Here is a 22,500-nt window from a genome sequence, read left to right on the forward strand (position 1 = left end):
ATATTATGAGAAGTCCATAATATTATATGACTTTATGACTGAGCGCCCAGATGACTTGGAACATATTCAAGTACAAGAAAGTCATGATATATGACCTGACATCACCTTAAAATAATGTGCCGTTTAATGAGAGAGTGGTGTGCTTCCTTCTACAAGTCTTTGTGTTTACGAATAAATAATTTCGCTAATCCGATAAACAGCTTTAAAGATTAAGATATTTACTTTATCAAAGGTCCTCTGTTTTCCTACATTAGCCAATCTTCCAATCTGTGTTTAGCTTAATCCTCTTTGGTTGAGGTGCTTGCCAGTTGGTTTTGGTTTTGTTGTGTCAACTAATACCTTTGACTAGACAAACAGCAAATCTACCTAGACACTCAAGACGAAATTAATTGATTCATTTACTGTCTTATAAAGGATGGGGAATTTTCGACATTGACAAAAGAACATTTAATCCTACTGATTAATACTGATCGACAGACGGTACTTCTCCTCTCCTTATATATTCCACACCGTGGAATAATATGACCTCATCCTGAATTAAAGTGCAAAATATTGGCGTTCAATTTGAAATGTTTAAGGGATTTGGAATGTGAAGCAAGAATTGATCTGATTTTTTGGGGATGTTTTTTTTCTTGTATTTTTCTTTCTTGTTTTGTCTGGCACCTTTCATTCAGTTCTTTATCTTACAACGGTGCTGCTCCTTAATTTTTTAATTGAATATCCACTAAATTTGCTCAAAGCGCTTTAGAATAGGCCCTAAGCCAACACACGGCATGTAGGCCGAGACAAGACATCTGTCAGGCGCTCTTACAATTTCCAATTTCTCAACATTAACCGGTGAGATTGTTAGGTTAGTAAAGAATCTCTCCTGTGACCCAACTTTGTGCCGCCTTGAGTGGACTCGAACCAGGTACATACGGGCCAGAAGCCGCCCAGACCACAAAAGTCTTTGCTGATTGACTGGTATTCGTCAACATATCGTGAGACACCGTACTTATTAAGAGCTCAAAGTCTGTGTATAGGTATCGAAAAACACCCACTACTCATGAATCCAGTTGATCCTTCAGTTAAGAGTGTTTGTTACCGCTGCTGGCTATTACTGCCCTTGTGCAGATTGTTTTGATTAGGACAAGCCTGTTACCTTTTGTTACAATGATTGTTGGTTTAGCCTTTAATAGTTATTGATTCAATGATTAATCGGCCTGTATGTGTGTGGAAAGCCCCATTTATCTCTGTTGGCCGAGAGAGTAACTATTTTTTATGTCTCGTCCATAGTTTTTATCTTATGCTCGCTTCTTGCGCTCTTTTTTCGTTCTTGTCCGGGCTATATCTTTGCCTTATGTAGGGAGTGAGGCAGTTGGACGAGAGCGCCATTTGGTGGGGTGTGTCTTTTTTACGAAACCCGCCGATAACCATAGTCTCAGGTTCACTCCCGACTGGTGTACACTTCCCTGAGTCTCAGGTTCACTCCCCACAGTTGTCTACTTCCCAAAACTTTGCCGAATATTGTCGGGTTTCGCCGGGTTTCGTAAAAAAACACTAACCCAGTCCCAGGTTCACTCTCCAATGGTGTACACTTCCCTGAGTCCCAGGTTCACTCCCCACTGCTACCTACTTCCCATAACTTTGTTGGGTTTCGGTGGGTTTCGTAAAAAAGACACACCGCATTTGGTGAGATATTTTTTCTAGTTTTCTCCATATTATTATGTCGGTATTGGTAATTGACATGCATTTATTTGAAACCAATTGACTGTTAACCTTTAGGTGAGTATCCTATGTTTCTGTCTGGTTAGGACATGAGGGGCATACGCATAATATTGCTCTTAGGTTAGACTTATATTCAATACTTGAACTCAAGTGAAACACTTTTTCTCGATTATTTTTGAATATGCATTTTTTTAAATGGGGCCCCAAGTGCTAAAACAGGAGTGATAAAAAGAATTAACCAATGTAAATACTTAATCTATATTGTATTTTTACAGAACACGTTTTCAGGATTTTCTTTGTCAGACTATATTTGGCCAACTTTCAAAATTGATTAATATCATATTTGGCTTCATTTGAAAGAGAATTTGAATCACCTTCAGAAAATATAAATATCTTGAGCTAGAGCACATTGACACAAGTGTATAAGCCCAAAGAGTTACCCACCCCTGAAGTATCATGATATGACATATAGAGGATTGTCCCTTTTTAAACACCCTTAACTCAAATAAATTGATGTATTATGACTCCATACGTCCTTAAACGCGTTAAAAGGTTTAGATAAATAAATGCAACAACTATTGCGGGTTTTAACAGTTTTTTTACAATGATACTTATGAAAAAATAATTGAGAAAGACATAGACTCTATCTATATCCTTTTTGGATGGCTCTATTTTTGTCTCCATTTATATAGCCCTTAATAGTCCCAGATATGATCTGCCACACTCTGTGCCTTGGAGAAAATATCCAGAGGGGCTCTTGGTGTAGCAGATGGCGTAGAATCCATCTTCTGATAAATTATTCTTCTGTGTTGTATTCTCTGGACTTTAAGTGTACTAATATAGTAGTAAGCAGGAGAACACATTCATCAATTATACAGAGTTCAAATAAAAATAGAATATGCAGTGGGTGGCTTATGGAAGAAAATTGTACGCGTAAGGATTTATTGAAACAGTGGCAGAGTAAGTTAAATCGAAGAGCGACGTACAAATTGAGTTTCTATGCTCATCAATGTACATCATCTGTTACAAGAGCCGCTAATAGATTGTATCGATTTTGTACGCTTTGCTAAGAAACTCACAACATTGCCATCCGGAAATATAAGGGACCAACACACAAAACTATGTTTAATCTTGGTCGTTTATAGTCTGGTTAATACAATTTAATGAGCATTACTCATAAACGTAGATGGTAAAAAAACAATAACAAAGACCTGAGTGACGGCATCTTAATTTTATCTATAAGAATGCTGTCGACTACCACCGCCCACCCCCAAATTCTGTTTTAAAATTCTCCTGTCAAAATTTCTAAAACTAAAAGAAATAAATTCAGTTTATCATTATAACCCCCGCGTCGTGATTCCACTGGGCAAACAGCGAGTGGTGAAGTGTGTTATTCATGGCATGTTGATTCGAAGTATGGCAGTGAGGTATGAGTATTGTTTAATGTTTTATTGTTAGTAAACAAATTATTTGACATTTTTCAGGAGATGGACGTTTCGGTAAATGCGAGAGGATTTATATTTTGGTTAATCTCAGAATTAGATCGGGGGGTTATAATGATAAATTGGATTTTTTTTCTTGTAGAACTTTTGACCGGAGAAGTTTTAAACAAGTTTTGGAAGCGGGTGGTAATAGTCGACATCATTCTTATACAATCTATTAGCGCCTCTTGTAACATAATATGATGGTAATATGGTTCTACCTGTACGTTGATGAGCATGGTACATGCAGAGGAATTCAATCTGTACGTCGCTCGTTGATTTAACTTACCCTGCAACTATTTCAAAAAATTCCTTACGCGTGAAATTTTCTTCATTTCAAAACAAACTAAACAACTTTTTGCTGATTAAAACATCCTTAAAACAGAGCTATCGGTTACTTTTGGGTTATCGACTCATTTCATGGTTTCGAAATCATCCTGTTCGAATTCATCCTGACACGCGTGAGTTTATATCAACTGCGTTTAAAAACAAATCGGATCGAAAAAAATATTACAACTTTATAGATACCAATAATAAGTGACAGCTTTTTATGTTGTGGCCCTGTTATTTCAAAATCCTTCTGTTTTTTCCATGTTCGAAATCATTTGTAATCAGGTCATGCGACGGCCTCGTGATAAACACGGTGATAAATGTTTAAAATTTTTAAAAATCAAACCGTTTTCTTACCCTGTTTGTGTGCTAAACTTTATTTTCAACTGAATATGAAGATATTTTGGACTGGCAACGATTTATTTTGAATTTAGGTGGACTTTGCCTTGGAGGTTCTAAAATTAGAATAAAAGCAAACAAACTATTTTTTCACTCTACTGACGATGAAAATTGCTTCTTTCTTTAAAAAGAACACATTTTCAGTCATTTTCTAAAGAAAGGAACCTGATTTGGAAAACAAAATAGCCTTTTACATTCTTTTTTTAATGTAATTTAATACCGTGACATAGAAATAGTTAATGCCGTAACCAGGATTAAGTGATTTGGAACCAACATAAATTGTCTGTACAAGTACAAAAAATAGCAAAACACATTTTCTTGCTTACGTAGATTCCTTGTAACAGTAGAAACAAAAAAAAAAGTATCACATTGGAAATAGAATAGAGGCGATTTGAAAAATGCAGGCATTCTTTTGGTGGGGTTTTATGATGTTGCCTCCTCTAGGTGTTTCCCTGTTCTACATTTCTCCCCAGTTCTCTTCCACGTTGAAGTCTTCCAATATTGTTCGGTGGAAAGGTCTTCTCAATTTGAGTCGTATGGTTGAAGGTGCTCCATTTATGTTTATTTTTATAGGAGTATTATTTGTATATTCATCAATTCTTGCATGCATCCTTTGATTAGCGTCTTGTCCTCTAAGACTTGGTGGCGCAATGCCGATCAGTGTTGAGAGCCACTGAGTAGGAGTTGACTCGAGACATCCTCTTATTCTCATTGATTCTCTTAATTAGATGTCAATGCGGTTTACTTGTGGGCATTCAAACTGGGGCACAGTGCCAAGCAGAAGTTCTCAGTACTTGTGGTGAGGTTCCTCAAGCGGTATTTGCAAGATTTCTCACCAAGCTGTTTCTTTTTGCGATTTTATTTGCAGTTCCCTCAATGTGTTTGCGGTAATTTAGCTGTCTGTCCAATATGATGCCGAGGAAAGGGGTCTGGGGGTATTGAGTTACCGACTGTGATCTTCAATTCTTTTGTTGCTTCTCGGGTTTTCTTTTTGTTCTCAAAGTCTCACGAGGTCAGTGCAAGGACCTGGTCACTTATGGTTCTTTATGGTCTAAAGCCCGCTTGTTCTGGCCGTAAGGGATTTATATATGGGGTGATTCGCTCTAGTACAATTCTTTCCCGGAGATTGTATAAGCAACAAAGTAGAGATATCGGTCTGTGGCTGGATGGTTCAGTCATTGGCTGCCTCCCTATAATATGGCGATTACTTTGGCGTATTGCCAAGTTTGTGGGTATGTGCCTGTAATCTGGTATTTAAGGTGGAGGTAAAATTTTATTTAAGAAAAAAATATGGAATAATTATCCACACCACTCGAGCGTTTTACATAGGTTGACAATTGATGCACTCACAGAATCGCCTTAATGATTAAATTTAAGTTATAGAGGTCTGCAAATCCTATGATTTCCCCATTTCATATTACACGGAAATAGTAAACAGCAATGCTTACTGTCTCGTATAGCTGTCTAAGTATATAACCTTCACAATGCAATAAGTAACGAATAAAACAAGTTCCAGTCCCACTTATACTTGACAATAAAAGTGAGTCGGATTTATTTTGTTTTAAATAGTATGGTACGTATTAACATGTTTATTATTCACCATGTGGCACCAACAAGGAAAACCACACTATTTTTTATTGTTGTAAGTCTTAGCTTGGTGGCAGGTGAGGTCCTTAGCCGATCAGCCGTCTCTCAGGTCTTGGTTGTCGGGGTGCCGTTTGAAGCAATGGTGGGGTTGGACAGCTTTTCCTATGTCCGTACTAGGAAGGGATTGAAATCTGGTTTGATATAAATATAAACAGACCGTCAGATTTCTCGGTGTTAAACTTTCTTGGCCTGTCTGCGGGACTGGTGTGCCCTCAGACAGGGGTAGCGAAAGGGTCTGAAGGCAGCCCTAATACCATGTTCAAATAGTATAATGGGCTAAACAAGCCTTAAAATATTTAATAAAATAGTTTAACCCTTGAACGTTATACGTGTAGCCTGATGAATTTTTAAGTAACATATTTATAATGCTAACGTCCAGACAGCATGAAGTAAACAACTGATAGGTACTCTGACCTCAAGAAGTACCGGGCTGGCTAGATAAACAAACTAGCTAAACCTTGGTATTGTAAAATATATTAAATTATATGTAACCAAGTCATAATGATATCATGCATATCAACATCATAGGCATAGAAACGTAAAAGTATGCAGATAAAGTTGCGGATACAGACTGTAGGTCAGAAAGAAATTTAAGAAAGTTAAATCAGTGTAATCACTCACCCATTATTAATGAATATCACACCACTGAACAGGATAAAAACATGTCTGTTCTTTAAGATATATTTGTGGAAGTGACCATATTGTTGTAAGGTACGTATATTATAATGCTAGCGCGTCCTGTTCATTCCCACATGGGGCTTATAAAAATACATTTTTTTAAAGATAGCGTGATGGGGCTTGTCTTCCAGATGTCACACTTAATTCTACATTGTCCGGTATTGGCGGGGTTTGAGCGATGAAGGTGTGGGTGTGAAGTTTCCATCCTTCGCAAGGGGGGTTATTTCATGTGAATCCAATAACACGTGACTGCTGTCATTGTAATGGCCGATAAATGCCTGGTCGAGATTTAGCTTGTGGCAGTGCCCTTGTCCATGATGTCTGTCATAGTTTTATTGTTTTTGGTCCAAAGTTAGTGATCATGTTGGGGTATATTCCATCAAATGCCAGTTTTTATTTTCTTAATTGCTCCTTTCATTTCCATAATCGTTATTGGTACATTTAAAACATGTTATGGTCAGGCAAAATTCTCAGGGTCTTTTGATACTCTTTTCTTATCTCGTTTTCAAATTGAGGGTTTGGGGCGTGTTGTCCCCGTTGATTGATTTCTTTGGCGATTACATCGACTGCAATTTGGGGAAGGGGGGGGGGGGGTGATTTTGTTTGACTATCTTCGGGGTTTAGCTTTTTGATGGTTTGCCATTCTTGATGGCTGAAGTGACTGAGGTCAAAGATTTCGACAACTTCTACCAATCTCTCTTTTCATGTAATGTATTTAGTAAGTCTTTTGCTACTTGTTCATCATATGACTCCTCATATTTTTTCAATAATTCTTTGCTTTGCTCATTCCAGCATGGGATGTATTGCTTTCTAAAACCCCATGGGTATGTTAGGACAAGTTTGTTAAATCTCCCTATATTCTCAGCTTTTGATGGGATCCTCTGTCGGGTTTTGGTCAATTTCGTCAGCGAAAGCTCTCCAGTTTGCTTTTAAGAAAATCCAAACCGGCGTCCAGACTAGGTTCTTCCTTTTCCTGGAACCACACCTCCAACAATGAAAATGAAGAATAGGAAAAGATACCATGCTGGCTCGGTCGTCGCCCAGCATAAAAAGGACGCGTGTCAAACGTAAGAAGTCCGGTTGACATGACAAATGAGCTAGTCTCAAGCCTTGAAAACAATCTCACTATAGGCACTAGCATTAAAATACTTTCCCTACATATTGAAGGAATATCAATGACCGAGTCTTATCAATTGTACTAAAAAAATATGACGTTGACATTGCCCTCCTCCAGGAAACCCATCTAACCCCTCCCCCAAGATACAACATTCAGGAGTATCACGTAATAATCAAACAGAACCATAAGCAATATGGCATCATCACTTATGCCAGTGCAGCAGACCAAATCAGTGACCTAGGAGGCATCATAGAAACCAACGGCACACAAAGATTCACTATTAAATGAATGAATACATTATTTATTTTCAGTAAAAATACATATTATGCAGGCATCTTTTATACAAAATAATAACTAGTAACAATGATAACAAAATATAAAAGTAATAATTTTAAAAAATAATAATGTATATTTTCTTAGTAAAATCTGATTTAAAATCAGTAAGCCCTTTAAGGCTTTTCACCAAAATTTGGTAACTGAAATTACTAATGTATACTATTCACCTAATCTTAACTGGGCCTCTTACTCTCACGACCAAGTAAATCACCCATCGATAATCATAGGAGACTTCAACAACCATTCCGATTAGGGTTACAACTAAAATGACACGACATGGGATGAGATCTCACAATAGGCAAACCTTAATGACCTAACACACATTTACAACCCCAAAGCCAAAGGAAGTCTATGATCTGCCCGTTGGAGCAGAAACTATACCCCAGACCTGGTGTTTGTAACAAAGGACCCAAAGGGACATTCGCTGAAGTCAACTAGAGAAATCCTGGGACATTTTCCTCACAGTCAACATCTTTGTTAGAACCGGAATCCAAATTCCAATCATGGTCAAACCAAGGTGGATTTAAATGTGACAAATCATTAAAAATCTGAGATCGATAGGAAAAAAAATTCCAGTGTTTCTATCGTCATTCGAATCGAAACTTCCCGTCCAAAGACGAGTGAATTTTTAAACTATACCGTCGGTTCGCTCTTATACAGCCTTTAGTTACAAGCAATTTATTTAATCGAATAATAAGAATCACATAACAAAAGACTGCCGCTCTTTATTCTTGGCATACAATATTATATGAAGTACAAAAAGAAAGGAGGAAAGAATAGGCCATTATAAGCAGTGATCAATAAGGCAGGTCGTTTCACCTGATTGATTTCTTATAGACTTGGCTGCGATCAGTTAGGTACTTAGTTACACAGATCCCGTTGTTCTGATGGGAACCCACGTAATAAATAACTGCCGGATTATGTTACAATGACAGAAACGCTCCTTAAATTATGGCCATAATATCTGAATATTATGAGGAATTCAAAATCTTATTAATACTATTCTTTTCTATTCAACAGTGTGAACAAATAAAATAGATCGTTATATGTCGTCGCTCTAAACTCGTTCATAGTAACGGTATCTTGTTTGGTATCTACCGTGAATGCGCAATATTAATGTTTATTTTCGGATATAGTGTTTAGATAAAAAGCAAATGGATTATAATACAGCAACAGGAGCTGATCTGAAATAATCACGGTTAATATTGATGTGATGATTTAAAGTCGTATGTATACTTCATGATAAGGATTGTAATACAGTGCGTGCATACCTTTTGTAATAACAGTGTGTGATTATCTTATCAAAAGTCAAATAAGTAAAAGACGGTAAGTCAATGGGAGTAGTAATATAAAAAGCATGAGAAGCCGTTGTTAAATTGTTAAATAAAAAATTGCATGATCAGCAGTTTATAACAATAGTGTGTAAGTGTGTTATAGTATTACACATGTGTAATAGGTGTGTCAATTGTATTATTGTTGTGTGTTGTACACACTTTGCAGTTATTTTAATTGTATTATTGTGTGTTTTACACACTTTGTAATTATTAATGTCGTTAATATACATGTGTAGGAGAAACCGTTATTAAATTGTAAAATATGTATTATCATTTTATTATAGTAGTGTGTAAGTTTGTTATAGTATTAGATATATGTAAAACGTGTGTTAATTTTATTATTGTCGTGTGTTTTACAAACTTTGTAGTTATTTTTAAAATTGTATTATTGTGTGTTTTACACACTTTGTAATTATTTCTTAACATACATGCGCAGGAGAAAAATATGTATTATGATTATTTTATTATAGTGTAATTGTGTTATAGTATAAGATATATCTAATCCTTGTGTTGATTGTATTATTGTTGTGTGTTTTACACACTTTGTAATTATTGCCGTCTTAGATGTGCGATAGCTATATTGATAAGATTTAAAAAATAGATAACAAAAAGTCCATGTTTTAATGTCATTGTCCTAATGTAATGTCTGTGAATAGATACGAAGATGCACCGTCACATAAGTTAATAACACTCACTTTAAATAATGTTGATATATTTTAGAATAATAATAATCATAGGTTCAAAATTACTCATAATAGATCTCGCATCTCTATTCGGATTTGAACTTGAGACATTTTCGTGCGATAGATAGACGCCTTACAATTTGATCAATAAAGAATCGGTATGTGATCACGACCACGACTCATGGTCGTGATCAACACAATTCGTCGTTTTCTTACGATTCCTGTCTTCTCTGAAAACCCATAATCGCGCAGAAAGCTTACTCAGCGAAAAAAGATGAAACATAATCAATAGTATAAAAAAAAGACTTATTGCGTTGTATTGATTAAAGATCCATTTGTTCCTTACATATTTATTTCAACAGGCTGTTAAACTTTCATGAAACCGACACGGTTGTTGTATTGAATTTCACAATAAGTTAATAACACTCACTTTAAACAATGTTGATATATTTTAGAATAATAATAATCATAGGTTCAAAATTACTCATAATAGATCTCGCATCTCTATTCGGATTTGAACTTGAGACATTTTCGTGCGATAGATAGGCGCCTTACAATTTGATCAATAAAGAATCGTTGTGTGAATACGACACATGGTCGAGAGCAAAACACTTCGCAAAACACTAAGTTTTGTTTAATAGTTAAACGCCTTACCAATTATCAACGAAAGGGATCACCATATGAAATCGACACATGGTTAATTGGTGAATTTAGCAACAAAGTGTCTGTTTGCTGTCACCCTTGTCGTCTCAAACAACCAATTTAAAGAATTATGTAGTTTTTCCAGTGATTTACTGTACTGGGATGGAAGAATTATCATGTATGGCTGTGTTGTTTTTTTTTTTCTTGGGTCATTTTTCTAAAGCGAGTCTTGTAGTTTGTAATTTCCGTCTTAAATGCCATTTGCTTTATTTTTTTAAATAAGACGACGGATAATTTTATATAATGCAATTAAAGTAGGTAGCGTTCTTGTCTAGGTCTGGTAAAATAAATGAGATGACGTCATACAATCCCCGTAGACAATGTTGATATTGTAGAAACCTCCGGTATAGAGATTAGAACATGAATTCGAAATCAAGACGTTTTGGTATGGTAGTTAGACAATCTATCCATCGACAAATTAAAACCTCTTCACTATGTGAATACGACTAGTAGATGGGTGCAATCGGAGGTGAATGTTTTCATTGAAATTTCACGTAGGATCAATTAAATAGAAATACATAATGTCCATGTGTCCACACAAGTTAAACCCAATATCATGTTTTACAGTTATATTCTCTTTTTCCAATATCATTTTTGGGAACACTTTGATTGGGTTAATGAAAAATTTACATCTGAATCAAAACTAAAAAGAATTGATGACAAAAGCTTTTGTAAAACCCCAACAACTTTTAACACACGGACTTATTTAACTTGACTGCTTTTTAATTTAAAAATGTTCTTGTCTGATATAATACTTGTGCCCGTCATTTTCAACATGCAGCGGGTTTCGTGTTTTGTATCATGGACTTGAATTTTTTTTTCGGAGCAAGAAATAAATAAATGAAACACAACAATCATTACAATACACAATATTGATTGATCAATTACTTAATACAATAACATGTCCTTGCCAAGTTACTCACTTCGTGAAATAGATTTTGATGAAAAAAATGAAAAGACAATTCCATCACTTCATGTCCTACATTATGGTTATCATACCAAGACATAACCTAATTGAAAATGTAACAAAAATTTTGTGTAGGAATAGTAAATTTTATGAACCAGGTATACATTATCTCTATTTATGACATTAAACCATGAATGTTTTTAACGCACATTTTCAGGGTTTGACACTATATTTACTGTACTTCTCCAGTAACATTGTCGAAGTTTTTAAATATTTGATAGCGGGTGGTTGGATGGGAGCATCACCCTTGAATCATATACCTATGATGTTCGCATGGGTGTACGATCCGATAGTGATGTCGTTTCTTCTTCTCTTTACTAGCCTATCCTGCTTCTTTGGTTTGTGATTGTATTTTTGACAGGGGATATTTTTTTTCCTGTAAATCCTCTGCCTGTTTGTTCTTGGTTATTTATAATTTAGCTTATGATATCTTTAGGTTATGATTTTGATTGACATTTGTACTATTTTTGTTAGATTGCTTGTTTTTTTTTGTTTCAGCGGTCTCTCATATAACCTCAATTGTGTTGGAAGAGACCTAAAGCAACAAACAAAAAAAAATATTTAATACCACAACACTTTTAGATAACAGCGGGTGTTTTTTTTCCTCAAATTTTATCGATCTGAGCAGATAATATATTTTATCCCAGTGAAACGCTGTCCTAACAGCTGCTATATTTTTTTAAGATGATAACCCAAATGATCAGTAACACCCAATGTGTAAGACGTAGACGTGCAGTCTTTTAGGCGGTAGTGTAATATCATACAAAAACATCTGTCAAATGTGTAGTAATACCTAATGGCGATTTACAAGACGGTCAAAATTTATTAAATAAAAGTTTTCAGGACAGAATGTATCAATTGAACCTAAGAAATTATTTTTTTTTCAAAGCCCAAATGTGTGTGATGTAATTGATTTTTTTAAGCTAAAATTTATTAAATATAAGCTTGATAGCAAAAATTTTCCTAACCAAAACATTTGAAGTAAAACATTGTTGGCTAAAAATGTGAAGTTAAATGTTTTCTTACCAACATTTGGGAAGTAATCATTTTTAGGTCAAAGTTTATGAAATACAAACTATATGACAAAAATGTATGAAACTAAAGTTTTTTGATCAAAATAGTGTCTGGTGAAAAAAAAATAAAATAAAATAAAAATTAAAAGTTTTGTGGTCAAAATGAGTGAAGTAAAAGATATTTTGACCAAAATTTATAAAATAAAATATGCGTGTAAAAATGTATGAAATGAATACTTTCTATCCAAAATCTATGCAATGAAATGTTTTTAGACCAAAATGTTTGTAGTAGTAGTATCTTGATAAAGTTTATGAATAAAGTATTATTTCTAACAATAATATGTGAAGCAATAATTTTCCGACCAAATTGTCTGAAATGGACGTTTTCCAATCAAAATGTGAAAAGTAATAATGTTCTGACCCAATATTGAAATGAAAATTTTCTGTCAAAAATTGTATGAAATTAAATTTTTCTGGTCAAAATGTGTAAAGTAAAAGTTTTCTGACCAAAATATAATAATATTATGACCAACGGTTATGAGATCAGAATACATATTCTCTCCAAATTGTCATTCTATCAAAAAATTGTATCAAATTTAATTTTCTAATCAAAATGTGTGAAGTAAAAGTTTTCTGGTTAAAAATTGTATGAACGTTTGCCAGCAAAAATGTATGAATGTTTTCTGGCCAAATATATGAAGTAAACAATTTTTTAGGGGGTCAACAATTATATATTTAGAATATTCTTTTGACAAAATTGTAGGAACGTCAAAACCACTGAAATAAAAGTTTTCAGGATAAACTGTATTAACGAAATTTTCCAGGCAAAATTTTGCGAAGTAACATTTGTCTGACTAAAAAATGTAAAGTATACTTTTTTGGACCAAAATGTGAGAAAATAAAATGTTTTCTACTAGAACTTCATAAGGTAAATGAAACTTTTTTTGTTGTTGACAAAACGTGTGCAGTAATAGTTTTTCTGTAAATGTATTGTATCATAAATTATTGAAACCGTTACAAAATAAAAGACTTTTCCATGTCTTTCGCTTTTTGAGGCCTTCTCGAGGATTTGACAAAGGCAGAAAGTTTTGAATTTTCAAAGTGCTGACTACTTACCCTGCAGAATTACCATCGACAGAGTAGAGACATAGCAGATATGACTGGTGATCCTATATTATTACAGACAGAAGCAGATATGTCCTACAATTGTTATAGAGGTGCGATGTCGGATACGACACCCAAAGTTTTGCCATAATTTTCAATTTTATTTTGTTACCATTAAAGTATAACGTTTTTAGTCGTCCTTCTAAAATTATCAATGACATGATTAATGTCGATCCCACAAAGGTTATGAGTAAACCTTTGTTCTTCTCCCCGGCAGGGACCAAATAGCCTCGACTACAGTCGTGCGGGATATCCTTGAACAAGACAGTTCAAACCCTAGTTCAGCCTATTTCCAAAAAAAAATAAAAAAATACTCCTTACAAAACCTAAATGGTTTTGGAAGAGGTTATTCAAAACCTGCATTTGAAGTTCAATCCTCTTTGTTTCACTCTTTTAGCTCCAAAAGTCGATGGAATCACTTCGTAGTTTAGTAAACCAAAAACCAAAATCAAAACCAAAACCAAGCTCAATGTCACCCAAAAGATAAGATAAGGGATATGAAATAGAAATCTCACCAAAACGTGTAAGATTCGAACTATTTCCAATGAAAAAACAGTTTACCAAACCTGCATTTGAATTGCAACCCTCTCTTTTACACTGTTATAGCTCCAAAGGTCGCTTGAATTACTTAGTAGTTTAGTAAACCAAAACCAAAACCAACCCAGAAGATAAAATTAGGGTAATAAAGTGCTAGACCTCGACCCAAAATGAGTGAAGTAAAAATTTTCTCGCCAAATACAGGAAACAAAAGTGATCTGACAAAAATACCAAAATGGAAGTTTTCTAACCAATTACGTGTGAAGTAAAATTTTCGTGACTAGAAAATTGTAAAGTTGGAGTTTAAATTTTCTGGTCAAAATTTATGAAATAAGGCTGTTCTGTTCAAAATCTATGAAATTTAGTTTTATAATGAAAAAGAATTAATGAAATGAAGGCTGCACACGCTAAAATGTATGAGAAAAAATATTCTGATCAAAATGTTTGAAATGAAAGTTTTCAGGATAAATTTTATGGCGTAATATTTTATATCTCAATAATATATATATATATACATAACGTTTATAGCTAAATTTTATGAACTAGCTTTTTGTTGTTGCTTTTTTTTTATCCTAATGTGTGAAGTAAAAGTTTTGGGCCAAAAAAAAAAATATTGTAAAGTAAAAGCAAAAGTTTTTCTGGCCAAATTGTGTACAATAAAAATTTCCTGGCCAAAATTGATGAAATGAAAATTTTCTGTCCATATAATGTATGAAACGTTATCTTTCTGGTCAAAATGTATGAAGTAACGGTTTTCCGGGTAAAACACATGAATTAAAAGTTTGCTTGCAAAAATGTGTACAATAAAAGTTTTCTGGCTAAAGTATATAAAGTAACATTTTTCTGGATAAAATGTACGATGTAGCGGTTTTCAGGCCAAAATGTGTGAAGTTAAAGTTTCATAACCCGAAATGTGTTATGTAAAATATCAGTCAAAAAACCTGTGAAATAAAAATTTTAGGGTCAAAATTTAGGAAATTAAATTTTTTCTAGCCAAAACGTATGAAATGTAAGATTTTTTTTTTACCAAAATGTGTATAGTAGAAATTTGTTGCTATGATAAAATCAATGTTTTGTGTGTGTGTGTGTGTGTGTGTGTGTGTGTGTGTGTGTGTGTTTCCCCAAAAAATTATGAAATGCACGTGTTCTCGTCCTCAACGCAAAACAATTTCTTGTCAAAATTATAAAATAACTGTTTTCAAGCCAAAATATATAAATTGAAAGTTTTCTGACCAATGTAGATACTTGAAGTAATATATTTTTGGTCAAAATAATTGAAGTAAAAGTTTTCTGGCAAAATATATATGAAATGAAAGTTATCCGGTCGATATATGTGAGATAAAAGTTTTCTTGTCAATATGTGTTTAGTAATATTTTGATGACAAGATTAATGGTTTTTTTTTGTGTTTTTACCCAAATTTATGAAAAGAAAGTTTTCTAACCCCAAAAGGCGAAGAGAAATCTTTTTCTGGTCAAATCGTATAACATCAGTTTTCTGACCAAAATGTTTGATATGAAAGTTTTCTAGTCAAAATATTTCAATTCAAAGTTTGTTGGGGTTTTTTTTATTTATTTCTTTTTTATTTGCTGATTCTTTCGAAATATTTATCTATTTATATATTTATTTTTCATTTGTTTTTGTTTTGTTTTGATTTTTCTTTTGTCCCAAAATACATAAAGTAAAAGTTAGCTGGTCAAAATGTAGTACTTCAATCAGATTATTTTTTTAAATTTCATACATATAATCCCGCACGACTGTAGTCGAGGCTATTTGGTCCCTGCCGGGGAGAAGAACAAAGGTTTACTCATAACCTTTGTGGGATCGACATTAATCATGTCATTGATAATTTTAGAAGGACGACTAAAAACGTTATACTTTAATGGTAACAAAATAAAATTGAAAATTATGGCAAAACTTTGGGTGTCGTATCCGACATCGCACCTCTATAACAATTGTAGGACATATCTGCTTCTGTCTGTAATAATATAGGATCACCAGTCATATCTGCTATGTCTCTACTCTGTCGATGGTAATTCTGCAGGGTAAGTAGTCAGCACTTTGAAAATTCAAAACTTTCTGCCTTTGTCAAATCCTCGAGAAGGCCTCAAAAAGCGAAAGACATGGAAAAGTCTTTTATTTTGTAACGGTTTCAATAATTTATGATACAATACATTTACAGAAAAACTATTACTGCACACGTTTTGTCAACAACAAAAAAAGTTTCATTTACCTTATGAAGTTCTAGTAGAAAACATTTTATTTTCTCACATTTTGGTCCAAAAAAGTATACTTTACATTTTTTAGTCAGACAAATGTTACTTCGCAAAATTTTGCCTGGAAAATTTCGTTAATACAGTTTATCCTGAAAACTTTTATTTCAGTGGTTTTGACGTTCCTACAATTTTGTCAAAAGAATATTCTAAATATATAATTGTTGACCCCCTAAAAAATTGTTTACTTCATATATTTGGCCAGAAAACATTCATACATTTTTGCTGGCAAACGTTCATACAATTTTTAACCAGAAAACTTTTACTTCACACATTTTGATTAGAAAATTAAATTTGATACAATTTTTTGATAGAATGACAATTTGGAGAGAATATGTATTCTGATCTCATAACCGTTGGTCATAATATTATTATATTTTGGTCAGAAAACTTTTACTTTACACATTTTGACCAGAAAAATTTAATTTCATACAATTTTTGACAGAAAATTTTCATTTCAATATTGGGTCAGAACATTATTACTTTTCACATTTTGATTGGAAAACGTCCATTTCAGACAATTTGGTCGGAAAATTATTGCTTCACATATTTTTGTTAGAAATAATACTTTATTCATAAACTTTATCAAGATACTACTACTACAAACATTTTGGTCTAAAAACATTTCATTGCATAGATTTTGGATAGAAAGTATTCATTTCATACATTTTTACACGCATATTTTATTTTATAAATTTTGGTCAAAATATCTTTTACTTCACTCATTTTGACCACAAAACTTTTAATTTTTATTTTATTTTATTTTTTTTTTTCACCAGACACTATTTTGATCAAAAAACTTTAGTTTCATACATTTTTGTCATATAGTTTGTATTTCATAAACTTTGACCTAAAAATGATTACTTCCCAAATGTTGGTAAGAAAACATTTAACTTCACATTTTTAGCCAACAATGTTTTACTTCAAATGTTTTGGTTAGGAAAATTTTTGCTATCAAGCTTATATTTAATAAATTTTAGCTTAAAAAAATCAATTACATCACACACATTTGGGCTTTGAAAAAAAATAATTTCTTAGGTTCAATTGATACATTCTGTCCTGAAAACTTTTATTTAATAAATTTTGACCGTCTTGTAAATCGCCATTAGGTATTACTACACATTTGACAGATGTTTTTGTATGATATTACACTACCGCCTAAAAGACTGCACGTCTACGTCTTACACATTGGGTGTTACTGATCATTTGGGTTATCATCTTAAAAAAATATAGCAGCTGTTAGGACAGCGTTTCACTGGGATAAAATATATTATCTGCTCAGATCGATAAAATTTGAGGAAAAAAACACCTGCTGTTATCTAAAAGTGTTGTGGTATCAAATATTTTTGTTTGTTTGTTGCTTTAGGTCTCTTCCAACACAATTGAGGTTATATGAGAGACCGCTGAAACAAAAAAACAAGCAATCTAACAAAAATAGTACAAATGTCAATCAAAATCATAACCTAAAGATATCATAAGCTAAATTATAAATAACCAAGAACAAACAGGCAGAGGATTTACAGGAAAAAAAATATCCCCTGTCAAAAATACAATCACAAACCAAAGAAGCAGGATAGGCTAGTAAAGAGAAGAAGAAACGACATCACTATCGGATCGTACACCCATGCGAACATCATAGGTATATGATTCAAGGGTGATGCTCCCATCCAACCACCCGCTATCAAATATTTAAAAACTTCGACAATGTTACTGGAGAAGTACAGTAAATATAGTGTCAAACCCTGAAAATGTGCGTTAAAAACATTCATGGTTTAATGTCATAAATAGAGATAATGTATACCTGGTTCATAAAATTTACTATTCCTACACAAAATTTTTGTTACATTTTCAATTAGGTTATGTCTTGGTATGATAACCATAATGTAGGACATGAAGTGATGGAATTGTCTTTTCATTTTTTTCATCAAAATCTATTTCACGAAGTGAGTAACTTGGCAAGGACATGTTATTGTATTAAGTAATTGATCAATCAATATTGTGTATTGTAATGATTGTTGTGTTTCATTTATTTATTTCTTGCTCCGAAAAAAAAATTCAAGTCCATGATACAAAACACGAAACCCGCTGCATGTTGAAAATGACGGGCACAAGTATTATATCAGACAAGAACATTTTTAAATTAAAAAGCAGTCAAGTTAAATAAGTCCGTGTGTTAAAAGTTGTTGGGGTTTTACAAAAGCTTTTGTCATCAATTCTTTTTTAGTTTTGATTCAGATGTAAATTTTTCATTAACCCAATCAAAGTGTTCCCAAAAATGATATTGGAAAAAGAGAATATGACTGTAAAACATGATATTGGGTTTAACTTGTGTGGACACATGGACATTATGTATTTCTATTTAATTGATCCTACGTGAAATTTCAATGAAAACATTCACCTCCGATTGCACCCATCTACTAGTCGTATTCACATAGTGAAGAGGTTTTAATTTGTCGATGGATAGATTGTCTAACTACCATACCAAAACGTCTTGATTTCGAATTCATGTTCTAATCTCTATACCGGAGGTTTCTACAATATCAACATTGTCTACGGGGATTGTATGACGTCATCTCATTTATTTTACCAGACCTAGACAAGAACGCTACCTACTTTAATTGCATTATATAAAATTCTCCGTCGTCTTATTTAAAAAAAATAAAGCAAATGGCATTTAAGACGGAAATTACAAACTACAAGACTCGCTTTAGAAAAATGACCCAAGAAAAAAAAAAACAACACAGCCATACATGATAATTCTTCCATCCCAGTACCGTAAATCACTGGAAAAACTACATAATTCTTTAAATTGGTTGTTTGAGACGACAAGGGTGACAGCAAACAGACACTTTGTTGCTAAATTCACCAATTAACCATGTGTCGATTTCATATGGTGATCCCTTTCGTTGATAATTGGTAAGGCGTTTAACTATTAAACAAAACTTAGTGTTTTGCGAAGTGTTTTGCTCTCGACCATGTGTCGTATTCACACAACGATTCTTTATTGATCAAATTGTAAGGCGCCTATCTATCGCACGAAAATGTCTCAAGTTCAAATCCGAATAGAGATGCGAGATCTATTATGAGTAATTTTGAACCTATGATTATTATTATTCTAAAATATATCAACATTGTTTAAAGTGAGTGTTATTAACTTATTGTGAAATTCAATACAACAACCGTGTCGGTTTCATGAAAGTTTAACAGCCTGTTGAAATAAATATGTAAGGAACAAATGGATCTTTAATCAATACAACGCAATAAGTCTTTTTTTTTTATACTATTGATTATGTTTCATCTTTTTTCGCTGAGTAAGCTTTCTGCGCGATTATGGGTTTTCAGAGAAGACAGGAATCGTAAGAAAACGACGAATTGTGTTGATCACGACCATGAGTCGTGGTCGTGATCACATACCGATTCTTTATTGATCAAATTGTAAGGCGTCTATCTATCGCACGAAAATGTCTCAAGTTCAAATCCGAATAGAGATGCGAGATCTATTATGAGTAATTTTGAACCTATGATTATTATTATTCTAAAATATATCAACATTATTTAAAGTGAGTGTTATTAACTTATGTGACGGTGCATCTTCGTATCTATTCACAGACATTACATTAGGACAATGACATTAAAACATGGACTTTTTGTTATCTATTTTTTAAATCTTATCAATATAGCTATCGCACATCTAAGACGGCAATAATTACAAAGTGTGTAAAACACACAACAATAATACAATCAACACAAGGATTAGATATATCTTATACTATAACACAATTACACTATAATAAAATAATCATAATACATATTTTTCTCCTGCGCATGTATGTTAAGAAATAATTACAAAGTGTGTAAAACACACAATAATACAATTTTAAAAATAACTACAAAGTTTGTAAAACACACGACAATAATAAAATTAACACACGTTTTACATATATCTAATACTATAACAAACTTACACACTACTATAATAAAATGATAATACATATTTTACAATTTAATAACGGTTTCTCCTACACATGTATATTAACGACATTAATAATTACAAAGTGTGTAAAACACACAATAATACAATTAAAAATAACTGCAAAGTGTGTACAACACACAACAATAATACAATTGACACACCTATTACACATGTGTAATACTATAACACACTTACACACTATTGTTATAAACTGCTGATCATGCAATTTTTTATTTAACAATTTAACAACGGCTTCTCATGCTTTTTATATTACTACTAATGGGATTTAATATGGAACTCTTCTATTCATTGCATTCTTATATATTAAGCTCGATTGTACAAAATCAAAATAATTTGATTTCATGTATTTTCGGACAGAGACAACGTTGGTAACGGCCAGGTACTCATTTTACACCTGACTACGGTGAGAGAATGCGAGGAAAGAGCCTACTCCAAGGACTCAACAATGCGCCGAGCGAGGCTCGAACCCAGGACCTTCCGATCCGAAAGAGAGTGTCATACAACAAGACCACATAGCCGCACAGACCAAAAGACAAATAAAAAGTCAAGAATAACAAATAATCTCTCTTTCTTTTCCCTCTCTCTTTTTCTCTATCTCTTTCCCTCTTTCTTTCTTTCTCTATATCTCTCTTTCTTTCTTATTTTCTTACTTTCCTTCTCTCCCCTTCTCTCTGTCCTTCATTCTCCCTCTTTCTTTCTTTCTTTCCTTTTCTCTCTCTTTCTCCCCCCTCTCTCTTCCCCCCTTCTCTCTCTCTCTTTCTACATTCTTTCTTTGTTTCTCTCACTCTCTCTCTCTCTCTCTCTATCTCTGTCTCTCTCTTTATATATATATATATATATATATATATATATATATATATATATATATATATATATATATCGCTCTCTCTCTCATTCTTTCTTTATTTCCCCCTCTCTTTCTTTCTACATTCTTTCTTTCTCTATCTCAGAAACAAACTGTCTCCTGTTTGAAGGTCTTACACTTCTTTACGATCTTACCGAAATTCTCATGGCACAAAGATTCAATATTTAACTATATCTTGTAAAACCTTAAGTAAATTAATGATATTTTAATTATTTAACACAAGCTAAATCATGATACCAAATTGAGTAATTTTGAAATTGCGTTGATTAAAATAACCGCTTCGTTATACACAAAACATTCACAGAAAAACTGGTTGCCTGATTGCAAAAAGCTCTATCCTAAAAATCATTTAATTCGCACAACTCTATAATTTCTACATCATCAATTACCAGGACGTGTCATTGACAAAGAAAGTTGGCACCCACATTCTCCAGACTGCAATCCTAGGATTATCACTTCTCGAATGTACTTTCGACAAAAGTTTGTAAAAACCAGAGACAACCGTCTCAAAATTTGAAAGAATTGCAGCATCAAATGAAATATGTTAGGACAGAAGTCACTAGTTTGCACGAGACAAGAGACGAAGAGCGATTCCTCGTTTTCTTTACCGTCTGCGTCAAGTTGTTAAAAACCAGAACAATGCATTTTAAATGAATACATTGCATTTTATAAACATTCCTTGGTAAAAGTGATATGAATTTATTTTCTGTCATTTAATATTGTTAATTTGATGACCTAATTGATTAAAAGAATTTATTAACTTACATCTTAGTCAAACAATTGAATCAAAAGGAGACGCAGTATGTTGCAATTAACCAGTGACTTTTATATAGAATTAATTCCGTTTCTTGGGAAATGTTGCGATTAACCGAAGTAGCGATTATCCGGAGTGGACTGTATATGATTTTAATAAACTTCTGTCGAAGGACATCCCAGAAGTGATAAACCGGTGGATTACAGTTTGGAGAATTTGAGTGCCACTTTTCTTTGTCAATGATACGTCCTGGTAACTGACGATTCAGGAACACGTGAAAAATCCTAGAGGCCGGCCTTGAACAAAAATGAAATCATTTTTAGGATAGAGATAAAGCTTTTTGCAAGCAGACATTTGTTCTGTTGGGATCTACAAAAAAGGTCTATGCAAATCCTTTGATCGAGACAAAGCAGTATTACCATGAGTTTCTGTGGGAATGCAATGCTTGTGTGACACAGCCTATGCAGAGGAATGATTCTTGTTGTTTTTGTTTTGTTGTTGCCAAAGCAACTCGCACTTCA

General features: G+C 33.3%; 1 protein-coding gene across 4 annotated transcripts in view; it reads left to right on the plus strand.

The window, feature by feature from the left end:
* Nucleotides 1–22,500, plus strand: part of LOC144972631 (uncharacterized) — a 90,848-nt gene that overhangs the window by 45,912 nt on the left and 22,436 nt on the right. The window contains exon 1 of one of the 4 annotated variants that reach the window (XM_078914093.1): nucleotides 3,083–3,134. The exons of 2 other annotated variants lie outside the window; for them this stretch is intronic. The gene's annotated coding sequence lies outside the window, so the exon portion shown is untranslated. Of the gene's footprint in view, nucleotides 1–3,082; nucleotides 3,135–8,516; nucleotides 9,022–22,500 lie in introns of those variants that run through there. One more of the 4 variants, XM_078914087.1, reaches the window with a different exon arrangement.

Source organism: Berghia stephanieae, chromosome 5 (genome assembly GCF_034508935.2).
Source record: "Berghia stephanieae isolate SIO BIC M18660-M18661 chromosome 5, UCSD_Bste_1.3, whole genome shotgun sequence".
NCBI lineage: Eukaryota > Metazoa > Mollusca > Gastropoda > Nudibranchia > Aeolidiidae > Berghia > Berghia stephanieae.